Here is a 26,542-nt window from a genome sequence, read left to right on the forward strand (position 1 = left end):
AGTATTGCTACCCCAGCTATTTTTCCATTTCCATTTGCCTGAAAAACCTTTTTCCATCCCTTCACCATCAGTCTGTGTGCATCCTTTTTCCTGAGGTTGGTTTCCTGTAGACAGCAGATATATGGGTCATGTTTTCTTATGCATGCAGTTATGTCTTTTGATTGGGGCATTTAATCCATTTACATTTAAAGTTATTATTGATAGATACTTGTTTGTCTCCATTTTCATTCTTTACCTCTGTGTTCCTTATTCGTTTCCTTTTTTTTTTTTTTTCTTTCAGACCCTTTAGCATTTCTTGCATTGCTGGTTTGGTGGTAATAAACTCCCTTAGTCCTTTTTTGTTTGCGAAGCTCCTGATTTCACACTCAATTTTGATTTATAGCCTTGCTGGGTATAGTATTCTTGGATTCAGACCCTTCCTTTGCATGAGTTTGTATATTTAATTACATTCCCTTCTTGCCTGATGTGTTTCTGTTGAGAAATAAGTTGCTAGTCTGATGGGGGATCCTTTGTAGGTAACTTTCTGTCTCTCTCTGGCCACTTTTAAGATTCTTGCTTTGTCGTTGGTGTTTGCCAATTTAATTATAATGTGCCTTGGTGTCGGTCTTTTGGGGTTCATTTTGTTTGGGACTCTGTGAGCTTCTTGGATTTGTGTGAGTTTTTCTTCCCTATATCAGGGAAGTTTTCTGTCATTATTTCTTCAAACAAGTTTTCTATTCCTTGATCAGTTCCCTCTCCTTCTGGCACCCCTATTATGTGGATGTTGTTTCATATGGTGTTGTCCCAAAATTCTCTTAGGCTTTCCTGCTTTTTAATTTTTTTTTCCTAGAAGCTGCTCTGCTTGGGTAATTTTTCCTACCTTGTCTTCTAGCTCAGTGATGCAGTTCTCTGCTTCTTATAGTCTATTGTTGATGATTTATATTGAGTTCTTTATAGTAGTGATGCCATTTTTCATTTCTTCTCGGTTCTTCTTCATTTCCTCTTGGTTCTTACACATATTGTTGAATTTGCCTTCCATTCTTTTCATCCACCTTATGACCATTTCTCTGACAGGTTGCTTGCCTCCATTGCCTCCATTTCATTTACTCCTTTTCTGTTGATGCCTGTTTTTCTTTCATATGAGGGCTGTTTCTTTGTCTTCCATGATCTCTTCTTCAGGTGTTTGGTTATGTAGTTCTCTCTCTGCTGTGTTGATTTAAAGGCACAAAATACAACACAACAAGGCACAATGCACAAGACACTGAACACAAATGTATTCACGATACTAATAATCCCAAATAATGGTGACCACTGGAGCAAAGAGAATTAGGATCTAAGGAAGAAAGAAGAGAAAAAGAAAAGAAAGGAGTGCAAAAATGAAATTGGGGAAAGGAAAAAACAAGTAAGAGAGAAAAGAAAGAGAATGAAATAGAAGAGGGGAAGAAACTATTTATACGGGGAGAAAATGCCAGTAGAACAGCCACTAATCCCAACAAATTCTAGCAACAGATACCTAGAGATGAATGCCAACTACAAACAACAACTAATATCAGGCAAGGTGAGGGAAAACAGAAGAAAAAAAATAACCGGAAAAAAAACAACAACAAGAAAATAAAAAGAAAATGTTGAACCAATCTCACAAACCAGCATAAAAAACCCTAATATAATCAACAATAAAGCAAACAACAACAGCACGACAGAGAGAGAAAAATTGGATAGTGAAGGAAGAGAAGAGAGAGATGTATATGGACTTAGAGCAGGGGATTCGAAATTAGATATATAAGTAGGGTGAAAGTTTAACATGGAGTAAAAAGAAGGAATAGGGAAAATCTAAAGCAGGAATAGGGTAAGAGAAACAGGACAAAAAAAGGAGAAAAGTGAGGAAGAGAGTTTTGCCATAAAGGTAAAGTTGAGATAAAGTAAAATGATGCTAAAAGAAAGATGAAAATAGAATGTAGAACACTAATCCCAAAATAAAGAGTAAATAAAATGACAGTTTAAAAAAAGGTAAAATGGTAGTAGTAATAATACTGGTTAAAAATAAAAATGTAGTAATTAAAAAGGTAAAATTAGTTGATGAAAAAAGAAAAAAAATAGTTTCTTTAGTAAAAGATGAAAAAAATAAAAATGTTCAGTAGTGAAGGCCCTTCACTTCCTCTACTCCTCTGTTTGGCATGCCTTAGTCCTGTCAGGTATTCAGGAGAGTGTTGAAGTTCCCTGGGATAGACTTTTCCTCTGTGTTGTAAATCACAGTCCTGATTTTAAAGCAGGCAGTATTTGTTTCCTAGACTGCCTTTATTTGTATTTACAGAAGAGTCAGTTTGTGGTTCAGCCCCTGGGTGGCAGTGTTTCTGGATTGATCTCGAGGCTGTAAGTCCTCTCTAGCCAGTATTTAGGTTTTGTTTTCCCTATCACACTTAATACTGGTTTGGGAGAGTTGACTGCTCCAGAACTGCTTCCTTGATCATTACCCCCTACTCTGATTCCCAGGTTCCGCAAAAACAACTTTCCCCTGCAGTCTCTGTGAGTGACCCCAATTGGGCAATACTATGTATTGGGTTTAATAATCAAAAGCAAAGATTTAAGGGGGGAAAAAAGAGCCTGAGTAGGTGCACAAGCTTGCAACCCTCCACCATCCAGCTCTGTGCGCAATTCTCCCAAAGTCTCTTTTGCATGTCCTCTCTCCCCTGGCACTAAGCAGCCAGCACACTGGCAAAATCTGAGGCTGCCTTTTTGCACCCAGTCCAGCTATGGGCTGATTTTTAGAGTTCCCTTCTGCCAGCCACCCTGCGGGACCCCTTCCACACTCATGGATCATGATGGCCCCAACGGCCGTGGACTTTGTGGGGCGCAGAATTCCCCCACGCGCATTCCTCTCCCCAACCTGGATTACAAACCACACCTTTATGTAGGCAAAATATGACCTTTATGTGAGGAGGAGCAAGGCTCGTCTGAGTTCACGCATTCATGCTGCTTGAGATCCGGTGTTCCTGGGTTCATAGCTAGTCCCTGGGTGCCATGGTTGCAGGGTCTCTGGATTTATACGCTTCCAATAACAGCCACTCAAGATGGCATGGTCCCCCGGCTGAGCGAGCCTCTCCAGGAGAGATTTCACCAGCAGTGGAGGCTGCCTGGTTAGGGGAGCCCGATCTAGCAGTCTCTCCAACAGTCCCCTTTCTCCCGGAGTCCTCTGCCTTTCCCAGCTGCAAACTGTCTCCCAGCTTAATCTCCCCTGCCAATTCAGGCTGTATGTTACTCATTTCAGCTGCTCACCCTATCTGCTCCGGGACAAGGCATGGGAAACATCCATCTATACCGCCACCATTTTGTGTCTCAAAGATAATATTTAACAATGATAACCATTGGCCGAGTTTGTATTATAAGGAGGATACCATGCTGAGTTTTGAGTATTCAAGTAATATATAACTTCAAGTCTCTTATTAAGATTAAGTTGATGAGAAGATTTACATGTCTAGGAAATAATAAATACATCTAGTATACAGAACTCTTACAGGGTAATATAAGGAAATAAAGGTAAAGAGGTAGTTTTGGGCCACATTGTACAGAGTCCTGTTACACTAAGAGTTCTTACACTTTATTCAATATATTAGCTAGTGGAAAGTTGTTAAGAAGGGATGAATGTGAATGCCTAACTTCCATGCTTTAATAACAAGGGTTCAAAGCATCAAGGGGTTGTGCCTCCCTTGCTTATTACTGTCAGCCCAGAGCCCAACACAGTACTTAGCACACAGTATGTACTCAATATATGTTTGTTGGCTAACTGCCTATATTTAAAATGCTATCTTAGGAAGATGAGTCTGGCTGTCTTTGATAGCATATATTGAGTGACTAGAACCAGGAAAACCAGTTTGGCTGCTCTTGTGTAAAGTAATGAAGACCTGGACTTTAGTGGGATTATTGGAAATAGAATGAGGAAATGATTGCAAAGAAGAAATAGATAGTATTTTATGGCTGCATAGGTTAATGGCCAAAGGAAATGGAGGAAACAGGGGGTAACAGCAAAGGTTTTTGAGAGGGTAACAGAAAAGCACTCTTGGAAACAATAGAGAGAAAGCTAATTTTGGAAGAAAAATTATGAGTATGGACTTTAAAATTGCAAAGACATAGTTTTGTACACTAGTCCAGAAGTTTTCAACTAACCTTCAATAAACTGGTCATGGAGATAATAGGTAACTTATTTTGTCTGTTCTCCTACCATAAATTGGTTATGTCTAAGCCATCAGTTATAAGAGTGGTCTGATGCCCAGCTCATAGCATTTTCCACACACATAGAAGTAAGCAGAAAGGCCACTTTGCCTTCCAAGATTGAAAGTTTTAAAATATGCAGTAAACTAATTAATTAGATGACAGTGAAAGTGACTCCCACACCAATTTAATAATAATAATAAAATTACACAGGATATTGAAATACTATATTTTGTAATTCAGTACTGTAATTTCTAAGTCCATTTCCATTAACTAGCATAATAAGAAAAAAAAATGCTATGTATGTCCTTACAGAGAACAAGCAGTGAATAGTGTTTGAAAACGGATAATACAAAGACAATAACAATTTGCTAAGGCAATAAGTCACAACTTTGATTATGCAAAAAATCAAGTGGAGTGTAGTGAATTTGAGGTCAACTATTCAAACAAGTCATCAGGCGGAAAATAAGAAAAGTGACAAAGAGCTAAATATGCATGAAACTGCTATTGAAGTTTAATAAAAAAAAAATGTGGCTCTTGTCAGTTAGCTGAGTACTTAACAATGTTAACACCACTACAAACAAGTTGTAGTTTATTGCTTCAGTTTCCTGTGTACTAGCAAGAGAATTAACAAGACATGCATTAAAACCTTTGATTTCAATCAAATTAGGTGCCTAAGAGGGTGATGAAAAAACACTTGTTCTCTAAAGGAATACAAGGCTATCAGGCTCTTGTTACATTCTGCATTAGATCATTGGAAGAATTAATGATTTAACAGTTACACTGTAAGGTAACTCTTACTCCCTTTTGTAGAAGATCTGTTATGTAGTAGGTGATTTAAAGGAATAATATGCAGAGTTAGGAATCACAGGAAACTGAATATCTGTATATGAATTCAGAAAGATGGGTTAAGTAACAGAGCCTTTGTGAATATCAGTATTTAGAATGCAAAGTACTATCAAAGTAGACTTTTGGAAGGTGAACTTATGTAGTTTTTCAACAGATTTAGTGAAAGATCTCCAAGCATGTAAATGACTAATTTGGAATCTCTTGGTCAAATGGAAACTTTCTTCTTCAAGAGCTTTCTCAGCACAGTATAGATGATAATTGTCACTGTTATGCTGAAGCATCTACCTTTTGTGGTTTGTAAACCAGAAAGAGAAAAAGGTTTGACTCATTACAAAATAGAGCACTCATATTGTCTCATCAGAAAAGAGTATATGAGATCCAAGATGGCTGCTGATGGGACTGCAGGCTGCTAGATAGTGTGAGAGTGAGAGAATGAAAGGAGAGTGTGTGGACATGCAGGGAGTGTCAGTATTTGTGAGTGAGGGACACCTATACTTCAAAGGATTGTTGGGGAGTGGGGAACTGGCCCCCTGTGACCGGGAAGCCTCTACTTCGGCTGAAATATCTCCCAGAGTGCCTGGCTCTTCCACAGAGGCTGCACCATCTTGAAGGGGAGACAGCTGTGATCTGAGATTGACTGTGATCATAATTTCAGCCTTACATTCAGCCAGGGAGATCTCAGAAGCCTCTGGGGATCTTACAACCACAATGCCTAGGGACCAGTTACCTCAGATGTGAATCCATGATTGCCAGAACTCCAACCTCCCTGACCATGGGCACCTGGGAGGTCTTCTCAGGGGAAGACAAACACGTGAATTTGAGGACAGACCCTGCACCTTCTCACAGAGCATCAGGAACAGCTGAATCAAAGAGCACCCAACCAACACTGGCGAATTAAGCACAGCTGGCATTACCTAAAGGAAGTCAACAGAGGTGAGAGAAAGCTACATAATCAGAAACCCTGAGAGGAGCGATCATGGGAATACAAAGAAACAGCCCACATATGAAAGAAAAGGAGAAATCACCAGAAAAGAAAGTAAATGAAATGGAGGCAAGAAATATGACTGAGAAAGAATTCAGAGCAATGGTCATAAGGTCACCGAAAAGGATGGAAGACAAATTCAACAATATGTGTAAGAACCAAGAGGAAATGAATAAGAACCAAGAAAAAATGAAAAATGACATAGCGGCAATAAAGAACTCAATATAAAGCATCAACAGTAGACTAGAAGAAGCAGAGGACTGCATAAGTGAGCTAGAAAACAAGGTAGGAAAAAATACCCAAGCAGAACAGCATCTAGAAAAAAAAAAAATTAAAAAACAGGAGAGCCTAAGGGAACTTTGGGACAACAGTAAACAAAACAACATCTGCATAATAGGGGTGCCAGAAGGAGAAGAAACTGAGCAAGGAATAGAAAACCTGTTTGAAGAAATAATGACAGAAAACCTCCCTGATATCGGGAAGAAAAAAAACTCATACAAGTCCAGGAATCTCACAGAGTCCCAAACAAGATTAACCCGAAAAGATCAACACCAAGATACATTATAATTAAATTGACAAATACCAATGACAAATAAGAATCTTAAAAGTGGCCAGAGAGAGACAGAAAGTTACCTACAAAGGATCCCCCATCAGAATAGCAACTGATTTCTCAACAGAAACACATCAGGCCAGAAAGGAATGGAAAAAATATACAAAGTCATGTAAAGCAAGGGTCTGAATCCAAGAATACTGAACCCAGGAAGGTTATCAATAAAAATTGAGGGTGAAATCATGAGCTTCACAGACAAAAAAGGACTAAGGGAGTTTATTACAACCAAATCAGCAGTGCAAGAAATGGTAAAGAGTCTGCTATAAAAAGAAAAAAAAATAGGAAGGGATGAAGGAACACAAGCATAAAGAATAAAAATGGCAACAAGCAAGTACCTGTAAATAATAACTTTAAATGTAAATGGATTAAATGCCCCAATTAAAAAAAAAAAAAGAAAACATAGGGTAGCGGAATGGATAACAAAACATGACCCATATATCTTTTTTTTACAGAAGACTCACCTTAGAACAAAGGACTCACACCGACTGATGATGAAGGGATGGAAAAAGGTTTTTCAGGCAAAAGGAAATGAAAAAAAAGCTGGGGTAGCAATACTTATATCCAACAAATTAGACCTCAAAGTGAAGGCTTTAACAAGAGATAAGGAAGGCCACTTCATAAGACTAAAGGGAGCAATTCAACAAGAAGATATAACTCTGGTAAACATATATGCACCCAATACAGGAGCAACCAAATACATAAAAAAAAACTTCTGGAGAATATCAAGGGAGAGATTGACAGCAATACTGTCATAGTAGGGGACTTTAATACCCTACTAACACAATGACTCACTAGATCAGATAGAATTAATTGACATCTTCAGAGCATTCCACTTCAATGCCACAGGATATACATTCTTCTCAAGTGCCCATGGGTCATTTTGAAAGATAGACCACATATTGGGGCACAGGCAAAGTCTCTTCAAATTCAAGAAGATATAAATCATATCAAGCATATTCTCAGAACACAATGGCATTAAATTAGAAATAAACGACAATAAAAACACTCAAAAACATTCAAATACCTGGAGGCTCAATAGCACGCTTTTAAACAATGATTGGGTTACCAAAGAGATCAAAGAAGAAATAAAAAGCATCATGGCAAAAAATGAAAATGAAAACACAACAATCTAAAATCTATGGGACACAGAAAAAGCAGTCTTGAGAGGGAAGTTCATAGCTCCACAGGCCTATCTCAAAAAAAAAAAAAAGAAAGAAAGAAAGAAAGTAACAAATTATCACACCCTACAACTCAGAGTTAGAAAGAGAGCAACAAGAAAATCCCAGCATAAGCAGAAGGAAGGAAATAATAAAGATCAGAGTGGAGATAATTGACATAGAGACAAAAACACAATACAAAAGATCAACAATACCAAGAGTGGGTTTGTTGAAAGGATAAACAAGATTGATGAACCTCTAGCCAGGTTCACCAAGAAGCAAAGCGAGAGGAAACAAATAAGCCAAATCAGAAATGAAAGTGGAAAAGTAACAACCGATCCCACAGAAATACAAATGATTATGAAAAAATAATATGCACAACTCTATTCCAACAAAATGGACAAACTAGATGAAATGGACATATTCTTAGAAAAATACAAGATCCAAAAACTCAATCAAGAAGAATAAAAAAACCTGAATAGGCTAATAAGTACTGAAGAAATTGAAGCAGACTTAAAAAAATCTTCAAGCAAACCAAAACCCTGGTCTGGATGGCTTTGTAGGGGAGTTCTACCAAGCATTCAAAGAAGAATTAAAACCTATCATCTTCAGACTATTTCAAAAAATTCAAGAGGAAGGCACACTTCCAAGCTCTTTCTATGAATCCAGAATTACCCTAATTTCAAAACTAAATAAAGGCACCACAAAAAAAAGAACTACAGGCCAATATCCTTGATGAACATAGATGCTAAAATCCTCAACAAAATTCTGGCAAATAGAATTCAGCATTACATTAGAAAGTTCATACACCATGACCAAGTTGGATTTATTCTGGGGATGCAAGGATGGTTCAATATCTGCAAATAAATAAATGTGATACATCACATAAACAAACTGAGACAAAGACCACATAATCATATTAATCAATGCAGAAAAAGCATTTGACAAAATCCACCACCCTTTCTGGATAAAATCTCTCAACACAGTGGGAATCAACAGATCATACCAAACATAATAAAAGCCTTATACAACAAACCTACAGCCAACATCATACTCAATGGGAAAAAGTTAAACTCATTTCCCCTAAGAACGGGAACAAGACAGGGAAGCCCACTTTCACCACTTCTGTTCAATATAGTACTGGAAGTGCTACCCATAGCGATCAGACATGAAGAAGAAATAAAAGGCATCCAAATTCAAAAAGAAGTAAAACTGTCATTATTCACAGGTCACATGATGCTATACATAGAAAACCCCAAAGATTCCATCCAAAAACTAATGGACCTAATAAGTGAATTTGGATAAGTAACAGGATACAAAATTAGCACCAAGAACTCTATATCCATTTTATACACTAACTACAGGCCTGATGCACGAAATTTATGCAAAGGTCTTGGCCCTCACAGCCCTGGCTTTATCCAGAAGGACTTCCAGAAGGTCGTTCAGCTGTCTGGTCTAATTAGCATATTATGTTTTATTATTATAGATAATAGTTCATTATCTATAATAATAATTCTATTATTATTAAAATTCTATTCAGAAAGAGAATTGAAAAAAAACACAAAACAATTCCATTTACCATTACACCAAAAAAATTAAGATACCTAGGAATAAACTTAACTAAAGAGGTAAAAGACCTGTAGTTGGAAAACTACAGGACATTGAAAAAAGAGAGGAAGACATGAACAAATGGAAGAATATACCTTGTTCATGAATTGGGAGAATCAACATCATTAAAATGTCCATACTACCCAAAGCAATCTATAAATTCAACACAAATACCCATTAAAATACCAAAAGCATTCTTCAAAGACCTAGAACAAACTCTCCAAAAATTCATCTGGGATAAAAAAAAAAAAAAAAAAAAAGACTCCGAATAGCTACAGCAATCTTGAGAAAGAAGAACAATGTAGGAGGGATCACAATACCAGATATCAAGCTAAACTACAAAGCCACTGTTCTCAAAACTGCCTGGTACCGGCACCAGAACAGATATATAGACCAGTGGAACAGAACAGAGAACCCACAGATCTACACAAGCCAGTATGCTCAATTAATATTTGACAAAGGAGTCAAGAGCATACAATGTAAACAAGACAGTCTATTCAATAAATTGTGTTGGGAAAACTGGGCTGATACTTGCAAAAAAATGCAACTTACACCATACACAAAAATACTTGCAACTTACACCATACACAAAACTAAACTCAAAATGGATAAAGTACTTAAATGTAAGATGGGAATCCAAAAATCTTAAAATCTAAATTTTTAGATTTTAAATGTAAGATGGGAATCTAAAAATCTTAGAAGAATCAATAGGCAGCAAAATAGCAGACATTTGTTGTAGCAATATGTTTACTGATACAGCTCCTAGGGCAATGGAAACTAAAGAGAAAATAAACAAATGGGACTACATCAAAATAAAAAGCTTTTGCACAGAAAAAGAAACCATCATCAACAACAACAACAACAAAAAACAAAAACAAACAAACAAAAAAACACAAGAAAGCCCACTGCATGGCAGAACATATTTGCCAATGTTATCTCCAATAAGGGTTTAATGTCCAACATTTACAGGGAACTCATACAACTTAACAAAAGGAAGATAAATAATCCTATCAAAAAATTTGCAAAGGACCTAAATAGATACTTTTCAAAAGAGAACATTCAGAAAGCCAAGAGACACATGAAAGCATGCTCAAAGTCACTAATCATCCAAGATATGGAAATCAAAACAACAGTGAGGTATCACCTCACACCTGTCAGAATGGCTATCATCAAAAAATCAACAAATGGCAAGTGCTGGAGAGGATGCAGAGAAAAAGGAACCCTCTTGCACTGCTGGTGGGAATGCAGACTGGTGCAGCCACTGTGGAAAACAGTATGGCATTTCCTCAAAACATTAAAAATGGAACTGCCATTTGACGCAGTAATACCACCTCTAGGAATATAGCCCAAGAAACCAGAAACACCAATCAGAAAGAATATATGCACCCCTATGTTCATAGCAGCACAATTTACAATACCTAAGATCTGGAAACAGCCTAAGTGCCCATCAGCAGATGAGTGGATTAGAAAATTATGGTACATCTACACAATGGAATACTACTCTGCTGTAAAAAAAAAATAAATTATTACCATTTGCAACAACATGGATGGAACTGGAGAGCATTATGCTAAGTGAAATAAGCCAGTCAATGAAAGAAAAATACCACATGATCTCACTCATTTATGGATAATAAAGAACATTATAAACTGATGAACAAAAATAAATAATAGTGGCAGAGCAGTATCGAACAGACTGTCAAACTACAGAGGGAAGGCTGGGGAAGGTTGGCTTGGGGGGTGGGGTGGGGATAACAGATCAACCGAAGGACTTGTATGCATGCATATAAGCATAACCAATGGACGCATGATACTGGGGATAGGGGAGACCAGGGGAAGGTCAATGGGGAAAAAGGGTACTTATATACTTCTCTTTGTAATACTTTAAGCAATAAAATAAAATTTAAAAAAAGAAAAAAAAGAGGTATATGATCAAGAGTTGAGAATAATAAACTGATTGATGAGGGATGAAATTGTTTCTGAGCAAGTATAGCTTCAGCATCTTCAGTGAAAATATTCTTATTGTGCCCTCAAATCAACTGAATATCACCTAACCATAGTATATGTAGAAAAACAACAACCCACCAGATTATGTTTGTCCAAGTAATTTTCCCTTATAGAATATGGGAGGCCTCTCTTAATTTGCAAATTTATATTTTCTCCAAAAGGTTTATGTGGTTTGATTCTTCTATAGGACTCAAAGTTACAGATTCATTGAACCATGAATTGTTAAACCTTAAAGGCTAGTGGTTTAAAATGTTTAGAAGAATTCTTTGTAAAACAGAATCATATGTGAAAGCCCATTATATATATGGATTAAAGCAGAGTTGCCTTAGGAAAAATGGGGAAGGAAACTGGACCCATTAGCTGTTCCTCCAATTGTTCAACAACTGCCCCCAAGGCATTTTATTGGAGCCCTAATATAGCAGATGTGATTAGAAAACACATCAGTTTCATAGCTGATATGACTAAGGCTCAGACAAGTGAAAAGACTTAGCCAATGCCATACAACCAATGACTCTGAGGTAGCATTTGGCATCAGGCCTCCTAGGTTAGGCTAGAATTAAGATATTAACAGTCCACCTGCTGGGTGGTGAAAAAGTGGATTATTACTTCAGGCCTCTCAAGCTATCACTTTGTGGTAACTTTCAGAAATAATTAACACAAAGAGGAACATTGCATTAATTTCTGTCCATTAAACAGATGATTTAGGAGTAAAAGGCAAACAGCTTTTGTCTAGTGCTTTGTTGCTCTAAATTCTGTGGAGGAAAGAAAGGAAAAGGTTAGTTACAGTCATTAGGAAGGCTGCCTACAAGCTGAAGTTGCTTGGGAAATTACAGAACCATTGAGTAGACTACATCAAGTATAAAAGGGAGATATAATAATGGAAAAGTAGTTATGCACCTAAGTCCTGAAATGTAGTATTATATCCATCCTGAGAGGTAATCATTCTTGCCATTCCTAAACTCTGCAGTCGCTCAGTCTAGCATGATAGACGGCTTCAAGCTCAATCCCTACACAGGCGGGTCTTATTTCAGAACCCCGGGCTCTTATGGCTCAGCTGGGGTCCAGGCAGAGGAGGGAAATAGCCACTCTGGCATTTTTCCACTGACCTTTCTGTATTGGTTATAGCCCTACTTAATTGAAATAAATGATTTTTTCATTAGTGCTTTATGGAGCCATTCAAAATTATCATCTTTCCTGTGTGAGAATTAGTTTAATATGATCCACTATGATTACCTCTAATTGGATTTAATTTAGATTGAAATGTTTGAGATCCTATAATGGATAGGGCTCCATTGCAGTGTGTGTGTGTGTGTGTGTGTGTGTGTGTGTGTGTGTGTGTGTGTGTTTTCAAATTTCAGGAGATTGAGTTTTCTTGCTATTGATTGGTGTGATTGTATGTTACTAAACACTGGGCTGGCAAAACACCCTGAATTTTATTTTACTCCAAAGATATTTTGTCCATTTTGAAAGTTGTAGTTAGAGAACATAGAGTGTACTAAAATTTTATCTTGGGAAGGAACAAAACAGAGCTATGTGCTTTTCTTCTATCCCTTCTCCCACTTTAACCCCTGGAGGTCCATTGCAACTTTCACAGGAAAAGGCATTTTTGTATCTACACATCTCTCTAAAGCTCTTGAGGTTTGGTTGGCCATCTCTTGGGTGGTTACTGAAAAACCCACTTTACCAGGTGAACTGGTAAATGACATAAAAATTTAATTGGGGGAATAGACTTGGGAAAAATAGTCTGGGGCTATAAACAATGGATGATATGCTCTTCATTGTGAAATGGGTGGCATTGTGTGACTGCCCACTGCTGGCACCTAACAGCAGTGTTTGCTTGCTGCTTGCTTCTATGTCATGAATGGATTTTTGCTTTTGTCTTGCTGCTTCCTTCCTCTATTAGGGCTATAAAATGACTTAATTTTTTCCATTATCAGGTGACTAAAACATTTTGGTGGTTTTCCAAATACACGTTTTTAAAACTATTTTTACAGAGACACCGTGTCTTCAAAACTCAGTATCTCACCAGGGGCCTGGCACTCCCAGCTTGCTATTAGACTGGACTAGCCCCCTTTCTAAGAGGAAGCACTGGTTAAAAGCCTGTTCCCACCTCCATCACATTGGGTCCAAAAGCTGACTGACCCAGAGGAGCCTTATTTTAGTGATTAGGACTTCAGATGGATTACCCCCAACTTGAGTGTCATGGATGGATTTGGTTATCACAATGCAGTTTTCAAAGCCTGCTATTGAAAATGACAGAAATGAGTATCAGAATTGCTCCCTGTAAAACTGAAAGCATCATGTACTAACCAAACATGCACATGAAGTCAAGAAAGGGCAAGAAGAGCAAATCTGGTTTCAAACCAAACCAGTATAATGCCCCCTTCCTTTGGTTTCTAGCCAGTCTATCCCAGCATTCTGGGAGCTAGAATTAACTTCTTTTGGAATCTATTAAAATGAGTTTCAGAATATTGTAGGATTGAAAAAATCAGGCATTAAGGGGACATCATTGGGACAGCAGATGAGATGCCAATATTATAACTGAGAATTTGGTCTTAAGATGCTAGAGGGTGGGAGTAAGGTGGAGAGATCAACCAAAGGACTTGTATGCATGCACATAAGCCTAACCAATGGATACAAACACCAGGGATGTGAGGGCAAGAGTGGGGGGTTGGGAGGAAGGGGACAATGGGGGGATAAGGACACATATGTAATACCTTAATCAATAAAGAAAAAATATATATATGGAAAAAAATGCTAGAAGGGAGAGTTTGAAATTGGTGATTCCTCTTTTATTCTTCAGGGTTAATTCCTCTTAGAAAGAGTTACCCTCAGGGGGAGATGTTGACTGCAACCACACTCTCTATTTACTATGGGATTTTGATCTCTTCATTTAAGGATAGACAGGAAACATCAAGGGAGATAACTTTGTTGTCAGGAGGGGTGGGTGATTCTCATTCTGTATCTAAAGAAAAAGGAAGCCCAATTTTCATTTTCTATTGGGAAATGGAATTCATAAAAATCTGAACATCTCTCAAAGAGTCTATAAATGCCTCTATTTAGTCTATATCCAAGGGTAAGGTTCAATGTGATGGATATATTTGGGAACTTACTAGCATCCTATCTAATAAAAGAGAAACATGGCAATTAGCGTACATCCGCTACCCTTCCCATTGGCTAATCAGGGTGATATGCAAATTATCTGCCAGCCAAGATGGCGGCCGGCAGCCAGGCAACTTGAAGTTAACATGAGGCTTGCTTGCTTTAGTGACGGAGGAAACCAACGTTCCCCGCCTGCCTTGCCGGTCTCTGAACTTGCAGTTTGAAACATAGTTACAAATATAGAAGCTAAACAAAACCCCAGAAACCTGCTTTCAGCAAGCCGGGATCTCAGAGCTGGAGTTGATACAGTGTTTTGATTACAGAACCCAAACAAACCAGATACCTGCTTTCAGCAGCAGAGGCCTCAGAGCTGGAGTCAGAGCTAAAGCTGGCCCAGAATAAAAAAAGAAAGAAAAAAAGGAGCAGAAGGGAGCTTCAGTCACCCGCCAGCCTGAAAACAGACCTCAGCCCCTCACCCAGACTGGCCAGGCACCCCAGTGGGGACCCCCACCCTGAAGGGTGTGTGACCAGCTGCAAACAGCCATCATACCCTCATGCAGGCTGGCAAGGCACCCCAGTGGGGACCCCCACCCTGATCCAGGACACCCTTCAGGGCAAACCAGCCGGCCCCCACCCATGCACCAGGCCTCTATCCTATATAGTAGAAGGGTAATATGCCTCCCAGCACTGGGATCAGTGGAGCCACGAGGCTTCCTGGCACTGCCCAAACTCCCTGATCGCCCTGCGGCTCTGTGTGTGACAGGGGGCGGGGCCACAACCTCCCTATCTGCCCAGCTCTGTTCGTGACAGGGGAAGGCGCCCCAACCCCCTGATCAGCCCTGCTCTGTGCCTGTTAGGGGGGAGCTCCCCAACCCCCTGATCACCCTGCGGCTCTGTGTGTGACAGGGTGCGGCGCCCCACCTCCCCCCCCCCCACAGGCCCTGCTCTGTGTGTGACAGGGTAGAGCCTTAACCTCCCCATCGGCCCTGCCCTGAGTGTGACAGTGGCAGCGCCCCAACCCCCTGATGGGCCCTGCTCTGTGGGTGATAGAGGGCGGCACCCCAACCCCCTGATCCACCCTGCTCTGTGTGTAACAGGGGGTGGTGCCCCAACTCCCCTATCGGCCCTACTCTGTGAGTGACAGGGGGGAGCTCCCCAACTCCCTGATTGACCCTGCTCTGTGCGTGATAGGGTACGGAGCCCCAGCCCCCCTGATGGGCCCTGCTCTGTGCGTGACAGGGGGCAGCGCCCCAACCCCCTGATTAGCCCTGCTCTGTGTGTGACAGGGGTGGCGCCGCAACCTCCCCATCGACCCTGCCTTGAGTGTGACAGGGGGCGGTGCCCCAATCCCCCAATCGGCCCTACCCTGAGCGTCACTGAGGGTGGCATCGCAACCTCCCGATCCGCCCTGCTCTGTGCATGACAGGGGGTGGCACCCCAACTCCCCAATCGTCCCTGCTCTGAGCCCGACCAGGGGCTGCACCTAGGGATTGGGCCTGCACTCTGCCACCCGGGAGTAGGCCTAAGCCAGCAGGTCGTTATCTCCCGAGGGGTCCCAGACTGTGAGTGGGCCCAGGCCGGGCTGAGGGGTCCCCCCTCCCCACCGAGTGCACAAATTTTTGTGCACCAGGCATTTAATCCTAATATATAAAAAGCCAGGGGCAGGTCACAAATGAAACTGGATGGACAACGGAACAGCAGGCTGCGTGGGGTGACCAGGCCAGCAGGGGGGTTAGTGAGGAATGACCGAACAACTGAACAGCAGGCTGTGTGGGGCAACCAGGCCGGCAGTGGGGGTAGTTGGTGCGACCAGGCCAGCAGGGTGGTAGTGAGGGGCAACCAAGCCAGTGTGGGGGGGTGTAGTTGTAAGCGACGAGGCCAACAGAGTGGGGCAATTGGGGGCAACCAGGCCGGCGGAGGGGGGCAGTGAGGGGTGACCAGGCTTGTGGGGGGGCACAGTTAGGGTCAACCAGGCCAGCAGAAGGGAGCAGTTGGGGGCGACCAGGCTGGCATGGGGAGGCAGTTGGGGGCGATCAGGCCAGCAGGCAGAGGCGGTTAGGGGTGATCAGACTGGCAGCAGGGGCAGTTAGGAGAATCAGGCAGGCAGGCAGTTGAGCAGTTAGGAGCCAGCAGTCCTGGATTATTAAAGGGATGTCTGGCTGCTGGTTTAGGCCTGATCCCCATGACATCCCCTGAGGGGTCCTGAATTGGAGAGGGTGCAGGCTGGGCTGAGGGGACCCTCCCCCATGCACGAATTTTGTGCACCAGGCCTCTGGTATAATTTAATAATAGCTCCTGAATGAAATCAATGAAGGAAATCCACTGAGCATCTTAGTAGTAGAGAGGAATTGGTAGCACAAATAAGCAGCTTCCTGGATGATCAGGACACTTATTCATATAAATCCAATCCAGGATGTGAACTGAGGATTCCCAACTCTTCTTTAGTTGAGATGCCATATTCTTTTTTTTAATACCATTCCCTACTAGTCCCATTCCTCTGCATAAAAGTAGCAAATGCCATATAATTATTATATTTCAGATTAAAGTAAACATAAATTATTTTTAGGGTAGGAGAATAGAATTTCACAATGTTCCTTAAGATAATTGGAGGCACTCTGAGGTTTCTCAAAACCAATATTGGGAAACTGAAAACTCTTCCGTTAAATTTGATTTAAAGGGTTGGTAACTTTCAAATTCGTAATAAGTATATTTAGAAATCATGAGGACAAACTTCCTTTTGGTTTTTATGAATTTCACCTTTTACCACAACTCTTCCAACACTGTGGACATCTGTTTTGAGGTGGAGGCTGGTAAGTCCCACAGGGAACTTCAGATTCTTACCTATCCTTTTTGGTATAGGAGACATCTTAGCCTTGGAGGGATTTCATAGTCCAGATCTTTAAATAATAGCACAAATATTAGAAATCACATTTGGTAATTATGTGCACCTGAATGGACAAAATAAGGAACTATGTGGTATTGGTTGGTTGTTAGTACAGGAGACCAAAGAGAGCATAGCCAATAACCTACCATTTGATTTTGAAAAGGGTTACAGGAAAGTGAAAATAACCAGTGGAACTTGTTATTTTATCATCATCATTATTGCAAAAATAATGCACATAGGAAAATTCTAATCAATGGAGTGAAATAAAATGTTAACAGTCTCACCCACCTTTGTCCCTCTTCAGTTCCATTTCAAAGAGAAGCCACTTTTAACTACTTTAAATATTCTGGACGATATCACCACCATGCTAAATAATATAGCACTCCTTATTGATTCATCAATTTTAGGTAGTACATATTGACTGTATTTTCTGTTGCTATGATAGATGAAGGAATTTAGCAAACTACACTGATTTCCTTATCTCTTCTTCAACTTCTTGATTTTGTTAATTGTATTATTTTAAAAATTATGTAGTTATTTCATTTTAAAACTTTGAACAATCCATATCTAGTTCTAGTTTTTATTTAATCAAATGCTGACACTATTTATTTGTTCTCTACCTATACATAAATGAAGCTAGCACATACACACACACCCCCACTTCTCCTCCACTTCTGCCTCCTGACTGCTATCTGCTATGTCATTACTTGTATGTTGTCAATGCTTATAACTTTTACAATTTATTCTGTAACTATTGAGTTGAACCTTATGAAATTATTATTTTTTCATGTAAAATAACCAAATATAAGCAATTTCCTATGGTTCAGTCTAATACATTGTTTGCTATGCTTGTCTATAGCTTGATTCTAAAAGTTGAAAACCAATAAACATTCATATATTAAATATATGTATGCTTTTAATGACAGAGCAAGATAGTGTCATTGGATTCATGAAATTTTAAAAATAGCATTAATGACTCCCAACTATAAATCCTCAGTCCTAACGTCTCCCCTGAAGTTCAGACTCAGATATGACTGCCTACTTGATACTCATTCTCTATCTATACTATGTTTCTTCCTATACATACATACATACATACATACATACATTTTCACTTAAAGGAATCACTTTTTGGCTTCTCTTTGACATACTCAAATTACCGACACTACTACTCTTGTGCTTTGGGGCCATCCTATATAATAAAAGGGTAATATGCAAACTGACCCTAACAGCAGAAAGACTGGGAATGACTGGTCACTATGACACACACTGACCACCAGGGGGGCAGATGCTCAATGCAGGAGCTGCCCTCTGGTGGTCAGTGAGCTCCCACATGGAGGAGCTCTGCTCAGCCACAAGTCAGGCTGATGGCTGCCAGTACAGCGGTGGTGGTGGGAGCCTCTTGTGCCTCTTCAGCAGCGCTAAGGATGTCTGACTGCAGCTTAGGTCTGCTCCCCCTGGCAAGTGGACATCCCCCGATGGCTGCAGGGCTGCCAGAGGGATGTCTGATGGCCAGCTTAGGCCCAACCCCCTGGGGCGCAGGCCTCAGCCAGCAGATGGTCATCTCCCGAGGGGTCCCAGACTGCGAGAGGGCACAGGCTGGGCTGAAGGACCCTCCCCTCCCCCCGTGCACAAATTTTTGTGCACCGGGCCTCTAGTTATTAAATAAAATAAATTATTAGAAAAACACCTTAACCTATCAAAAACAACTCTTAATTTCCAGCATGAAAAACCATCTCTCCATCTCTTCCCAGTACATGGCACCACTATCCATAATTTGCTCAAATCCAAAACTTAGGAGTCATCTCAGGTTTCTACATGCTTGCACCCCATATTCCACTTTTATATAACATCTCCTATTTCCTCCTCTTCTAAAATATACCCAGAATTGATTGATCATTTCTCAACCCTTATAATAGTTCCACCCTCATTCAAACCTCATCATATCTCATATCACACTTTAATAACAATCTCCTAACTGGGAGCAGTCTCATATATCTCCTATTTACCTCATATCTTGATTGCATCATTTTTTCATGGGCTTGATTTACTCTCATGTTATTTTGTATTGTAACATGCTGTGTAGGCTAATACCCTAAAAGAAATTGGCTATAACATATGGTCTAGGTATATAGTAGGCTATACTATCTAGGTTTGTGTAAATGTACTCTATGATGTTCATACAATAAAGAAATTGCCTAATTCCACATTTCTCAGAACATATCCCCATTGTTAAGTGACACATGCCTGAACATGGATGAGGGTGAGAGGACAGCTGGCTATGTTATTCACCTACAATCCTCTAATATGACCATCCTGATTACTGTCCCACAGCCCATTATTTCTCTTAGTACCTGCTGATCTTGGAGTCTCTCAAGGGTTATGCCAAAGAAAGTATCTCCCACCTCCCTGAGCCTTCTTCTATATATATTGGATGTCATCAGGGACTTTGGTCTTAAGCAATACACTATGCTGCTTCCCAATATATTTTTACTGTGATTTGATTGGATCCTTGCCAGGCAGAGGAGTAAACATGCATGCTCAGGTAGTCATCTGAAACCAGAAGTCTTGAGACTATTTTCCAACTTCAACTAGTACAGTTCTTTTCTGACTTCACACTTTATTTAATAAAATGTTTACTGTATCAAACAGTTATACATGATATACTCTTTTTAACATATTGTCCTTAACTTCCAGATACAGATCTTACCACATGCTTACCTTTGCTTCTTTTAGCTGGTAGATGGGAATGGAGGTTAAGGAGTGGGAGAAGACTAGTATTTGTGCCCTATATAGGGTATATCATTTAATATCTTTAGCAGCCTTATGAGGTGGATAATATCCCTATTTTATAGATGATGAAGCACAGGCTTGGAGAATGTGGGAACTAGCTCAATGACATATGCATTGTCAGTGGCAGACCTGGAACTTGGATCAAAATCTGTTTTACTTCAATTCGGTGTACTTTCTATTACATTAAGCTCCATCCCCACCTCTTTGACAGTGTCCTCTCACATAGAAAAGAGCTTTGATTAGTTTAACTGTAATATTTCTATGCATTCAAAAAAATTAGAATTTCAACATGGTATACATGAGAAGCATTGCAGGTATAGGTTTTAAGTGATTATCTAGATTTCTTAGTATTTTATAATATTTTCTTTGTCTATAAAGTGCATTACTTTTCAAATGTTATATAATTTTTCTCAGTGGGGAGGCGGATGCTGTGTGCCTCTGATTTCTACCATAATCTTAACTAATAACCAGTAAATTTCTGCTAAAGAAAGTGGTTGCATTAGTATTTTTGGTTGTATATAGTCTGAGTTTGCATTTTTGGCAGTTCCTAATTTTTTTCCAATCAGACAGCATAGAAGAGTGGCTATCCTAAAAGAGCTTGGATGTTCCTGTCCAGCTATAACAGCTGAATCCTACAGGTATGGTAATTCCCCCTCATCCACAGAATATACATTCCAAGACACTCCACCTCCAGTGAATGCCTGAACCAGCAGATAGTACCAAATTATCTATATACTAGAGGTCCAGTGCACAAAATTCATGCATGGGTAGGGTCCCTAGTGGCTGCTGGCTACCAGCCGGAGCCTCCCTTCCCTAGCTGCCAGCTGCTGGCTGGGGCCTTCCTTCATTCTGTGATACTCCTTGGTGGTCAGCACATGTCATAGCAAATGATCAAACTCTTGGTCTCCCGGTCAAACTCCTGAGGGGACATTTTGCATATTAGGCTTTATATATAAAGTACTAGGTCTTTTCCTATACATACATACATACATACATTTTCACTTAAAGGAAGCACTTTACGGTTTCTCTTTGACATACTCAAATTGCCAACATCACTACTTTCTTGCTTTGGGAACATTATTAAATAAAATAAGGTTGTTGTTGTTTTTTAACACAAGCACCATGATTGCATGACAGTCAATCTGATAACTGAGATAGCTAAGTAACTAATGGATGGATAATGTTTACAGAGTGAATACATTGTACGAAAGGATGATTTATGTCTTAGACACAACTGAGTGGGGCAGTGTAAAATTTAATCACACTATCCAGAACAGCATACAACTTAAAACTTAGAAATTGTTTATTTCTGGAATTCTCCATTTAATATTTTTGGACTGAGGTTGGCCACAGGAAACTGAAACTGCAGAAATTAAAACTACAATATAGGGAGGGAACTATTGTACTTGCTCAGTTGTGGAGCTGTGGCTTCACCAAATAAGCAAATATCTGAATAGATCAAGATAAGTGTGTTGAAGGAACTCAAGAAAGCAGACTAACTGTAGAAGGGTAGATCCCAAAACCATTGCCACAGGGGGAAGATGGTCACTCTTTCTCTTCATTTTGTAGCCTCTTCTACATTGACTGCTACCAGTCAACCCTAGTTCTACATGTAAGGATACCCTAAACACAGAATGCATGTTACTATTATAAAAGAATTCACTCCTAGCTACTGAAACATGTGTATTTGTGTCCTGGTAATGGTGCTTCTGGCCCTCTGTGATCTTCTTTCCCACCCAAGCATTTCTCTCCTTCAATGAATTTGCCCATGTTATTGTATTATTTTTTTGCCTATGTGCTGCATCAACTTATAAATGTTTATTCAGTTCAGCCTACTTGCCAAACACTACTCATAGAGTCAAGGCTAAGGCTAGGGTGAGGTGGGTAAGGCACTCACTCTAGGCACAAAATTGAGAAGTTGCAAAAAATAAAAATCCAAACAAACCATCCATAATTAAAATTATTACCATCTAAATCCAGTAATTGAAAAAGTAAAAATGAATACAAAAAAATCCACATTGAACAAAATAATAAAATCTACATATATAAAAAGCCAGCAACCTGAATACCAGAATGACCTGAACAACCAGTCACTATGACACCCACTGTGGCCAGCGAACCACCTAATTGGGGGGTGGGGCCACCCAGCCAACCTCCCATGGCCCCTCCCCACAGCTGGCCCCACCCCCAATCAACCCCCACCACCCCGATCGGCCTGCGACCCCTCCCCCCAGCCAGCTTCACCCCTGATTGGGGGTAGGGCTGGTCAGCCAACCTCCCACAGCCCCTCCCCCAGCTGCTGACCCCCAATTGGCTCCTCAACCCCATTTGGGGGTGGAGCCAGCCCGCCCCCTGCCCACAGCCCTTCCCCATGGCTAGCCCTGCCCCCATTTAACCCCCCCACCCTAATTGGGGGCCAGGCCCACTGGCCAATCACCCATGGTCCCTCCCCCCAGCTGGCCTGGCCCTGATCAGGCCCCGGGGTGGGCTGGCCATCCAACCTCCTGCCATCTCCTCCTCCCAACAGGCCTGGCCCCGATCTGCTCCGATTGGGGCCAGACTGGCCGGACCCCACCTGTGCATGAACTCGTACAGTGGGCCTCTAGTGTTAAATAAAGACAGAATCCTAACCAGGCTGGGTTTGGGGGAGGTGAGAGACATAAGTCATACAAGTGCAGAAATCAGATCCTGTCAAAATGTTTTTTTGTAATTTGAAACAAGGGAAGGAAATATCCTCAGAATCATTGTTTTGCTTTTAATAACTTTAAACAAGAAATAAGTATAAAAGTCCTTTCAAAAGATCATAAGTGTGATATAAATATAAAATATGACAATATAACTATTGTCATTTCTTCCCAATAATGACTGCCTAGTTGGATTGACATTTTAAACAAATCTGTTCAATTCTTTGAATTACTAAAAATTTATACTAATTTGATTCTTTTCTCTCTAATTCATATAGATAACAATGAGGTGGCATACATATGCCATAATTGTCACTCTAAGAAGAAAATAATGTGATTTGCTATTAGGGAGAATTTGATTCAACTTTCCACCCCTTCTTTCTTTTCTTAATTACCATTTACTTAAATCACAAAACAGAAGGGACCGCAGTGTGCAGTTCCTAGTCACAGTTAGGGAGATGCTTTTGCAGTCCCATATTGAGAAAGGATAAGATGGCAATTGCTTTTTATAAGTAATTAGAGGAAATTCTAGATTTTCACACACTCTGTGACTTGGCATCTTGGTAGACCTAAAAGATTTTAATGCTAGTGCTGAAGGATGGTAAAAATCATGTCTTATGATGTAGAAAATGAAAGTTCCTTCCAAAGCTGCATTAATGAGCCTATTTCCTGAAACTTCATTAAGCCAACCATAGATACTGTTCAATTCCAGCCTGTCTTGCAGTTATTAGAAAATGGTGTCAAAGCAGCAAAGATTTAGAATTTACAAGTTAAGACCCAGGGTTCAATTCTGGCTTTTGAACTACCCTGAAGTTATCATCTAATTTAATTAAAGGTATGTGTAGATTTTAACAAACTACCTATCTCCTGTCTTAGAGTGCATAATAAGTAGTCTAGTATAGGAAAATAGATGTGAAGAAATTATGATGATATAAATATAGTGTAGTATACAGGTGTTACTAACTCCTAGAGACATTGAATTCCTGTGAATGAACATATCATAGCAGGACTTTTAGACAAGTCTAGCAAATTACAGATTAGAAAATGACAATATAAAAAAGGAACCAAAGCACATGTAAGGAAATTGAAATCAATATTAGATGGGGGAATGTGTTCAATGGAGTGTGTGTTAATATCCAAAAAATATAAAGAACTCATACAACTCAACATCAAATAAACCCAAACAACCAACTGAAAAATGGACAGAGGACCTGAGTAGACACTTCTAAAAATAAGACATAGTTATGGCCAATAGACATATGAAAAGATGTTCAATGTCACTAATCATCAGAAAAATAAAAATTAAAGCCACAACGAGATATTATCTCACACCTGTCAGAATGGCTATTATCATCAAATCAACAAATGACAAGTGCTGGTGAGAATGTGGAGAAAAGGGAACCCTAGTATACTGCTGATGGGAATGCAGACTGGTGCAACCTCTGTGGAAAACAGTATGGAGTTTCCTCAAAAAATTAAAAATGGAACTGCATTATGACCCATCTATTCCACTTCTGGGTATAGATATAAAGAAATCCAAAACCTTAATTTAAAAGAATATATATGTGCCCTTATATTCATTGCAACATTATTTGCAATAGCCATGATATGGAAGCAAATTAAGTGTCCATCAATAGACAAGTAGATAAAAAAGTGTGGTACATATGTACAATAGAATATTAGTCAGCCTTAAAAAAGAATGTAATCTTACCATTTGTGACCACATGGATGGATCTAGAGAGTATTATGCTAAGTGAAATAAATCAAATAAAAACAAATACTATATGATTTCACTTATATGTAGAATTTATTGAACACAATAAAGAAACAAACAACATTGAAACAGACTTATAGATACAAAGAACAGTCTGATGGTTGCCAGAGGGAAGGATGTTAAGGTGTTTGGTAAAAAACATGAAGGGATTAAAAAGTGCAAATTGGGCCCTGACAGGTTTGGCTCAGTGGATAGAGTGTCAGCCTTCGGACTGAAAAGTCCCAGGTTCAATTTCGGTCACGGGCATGTACATTGGTTGTGGGCACATCCCCAGTAGGAGGTGTGCAGGAGGCAGCTGATCAATGTTTCTCTCTCATTGATGTTTCTAACTCTCTATCCCTCTCCCTTCCTCTCTGTAAAAAAATCAATAAAAATAGATTTTAAAAAAAGAAGTGCAAATTGGTAGTTACAAAATAGTCCTGTGGAGGTAAAGTACAGCATAGGGAATATAGTTAATAATATTGTAATGACTTTGTACGATGCCAGATGGGTACTTGAAATATTGGGGGGGGGGGCACTGTATAAACTATGTGATTGTCTAGCCACTATCCTGTACACCTGAAACTAATATAAATTGAATATAAACTGTAATTGAAAAATATTTTTTAAAGTATCCTCTTTTGGCCATGTAAAGGTAACATAGGTTACAGAAATTAGATCATAGATATCTTGGGAAAGGAGAGGCATTAATCTATCTACCACAGGTACTTACATGAGTTTGTTACTTTGTGTAACAGTGCCTGTAAAAGTGTGAGGTGGGGGAGGGTGTTAGGAGTGAGGCTACTAACACAACTTAGTGGCAGAGCTTGTCCTCTTATTGAGTCTTCTAGGTGTTTGGGGTGTTGGCAATGGCTTACCTTTGGGTGAACATTTGTAAGATTTTTTGTCTTTCCAAAGCAGACAAGGCTCTGATCCAATTTGGTAGTCATTGCCCTGGGATATTAAAACCAGAACTTGCTTAGAAATGTTCCATCTCAACAGGATGCTAACCAAATGCATCATTACAGCATCTGGATAGATTACTAGTGATGTTTACTCAGGGGAACATTTTCTTGGATTTGTCAAGGCAGGAACCCCTGTGGTATCTGGTGGAAGGGCAAGATTGACATTTGTGAGTAGATCAGGCCTGTTGACTTTAAGATGACATCCTTGGGATTTGGTGTTTCATCAAGTTACTGAGGGCCACAATGGACAAGGGGTTTAGTGTCATGCAAATATTAGAAGCAGCTCTTAATAAGCAGGAACTCAAATTGAACTCTCAAAGCTTGTCTTGCTTTCATTGAAGAGAATTTGTCCTAGGCTGCCTCAATTTCAAGATAAGAGCCACAGCAGTGTGACTCTTGATCAAGTTAGAGCAGAAAAAGAAATAGAAGGCTTTAGAGTTTGCAGAAGGGCCAGGGTTTCCTACCCCACATTACACCTCTCCTCTCTTGCCTCCGCACTCCATCAGCATAGTAGCCATCTGTTGGAGAAGCCTCCCAAATGATATAAGATTCATTTACCAATAGAAGCTATTTTCAGACCCTTAGTCATACTAAATTTCTATTTCCAAGTAAGGGCCACATTAAAATCAGCTAAGAAATCTCTTATTTTTAAACGCAATTTTCCATTATAAAAGAAATATCTAGCCCTAACCAGTTTGGTTCAGTGGATAGAGTGTCAGCCTGTGGACTGAAGGGTCCCAGGTTCGATTCCGGTCAAGGCCATGTACCTTGGTTGCAGGCACATCCCCAGTAGGGGGTGTGCAGGAGGCAGCTGATCAATGTTTCTCTGTCATCGATGTTTCTCTCTATCCCTCTCCCTTCCTCTCTGTAAAAAATCAATAAAATATATTTTTAAAAAATAAGTTTATTAATTTAAGTAAATAAATTAACCCCCAAATGAGTGTTTACCTTTCTCTTTTTAAAATG

This window comes from Myotis nattereri, assembly GCF_964212035.1.
Source record: "Myotis nattereri genome assembly, chromosome: X".
In the NCBI taxonomy this organism is placed as follows: Eukaryota; Metazoa; Chordata; class Mammalia; order Chiroptera; family Vespertilionidae; genus Myotis; species Myotis nattereri.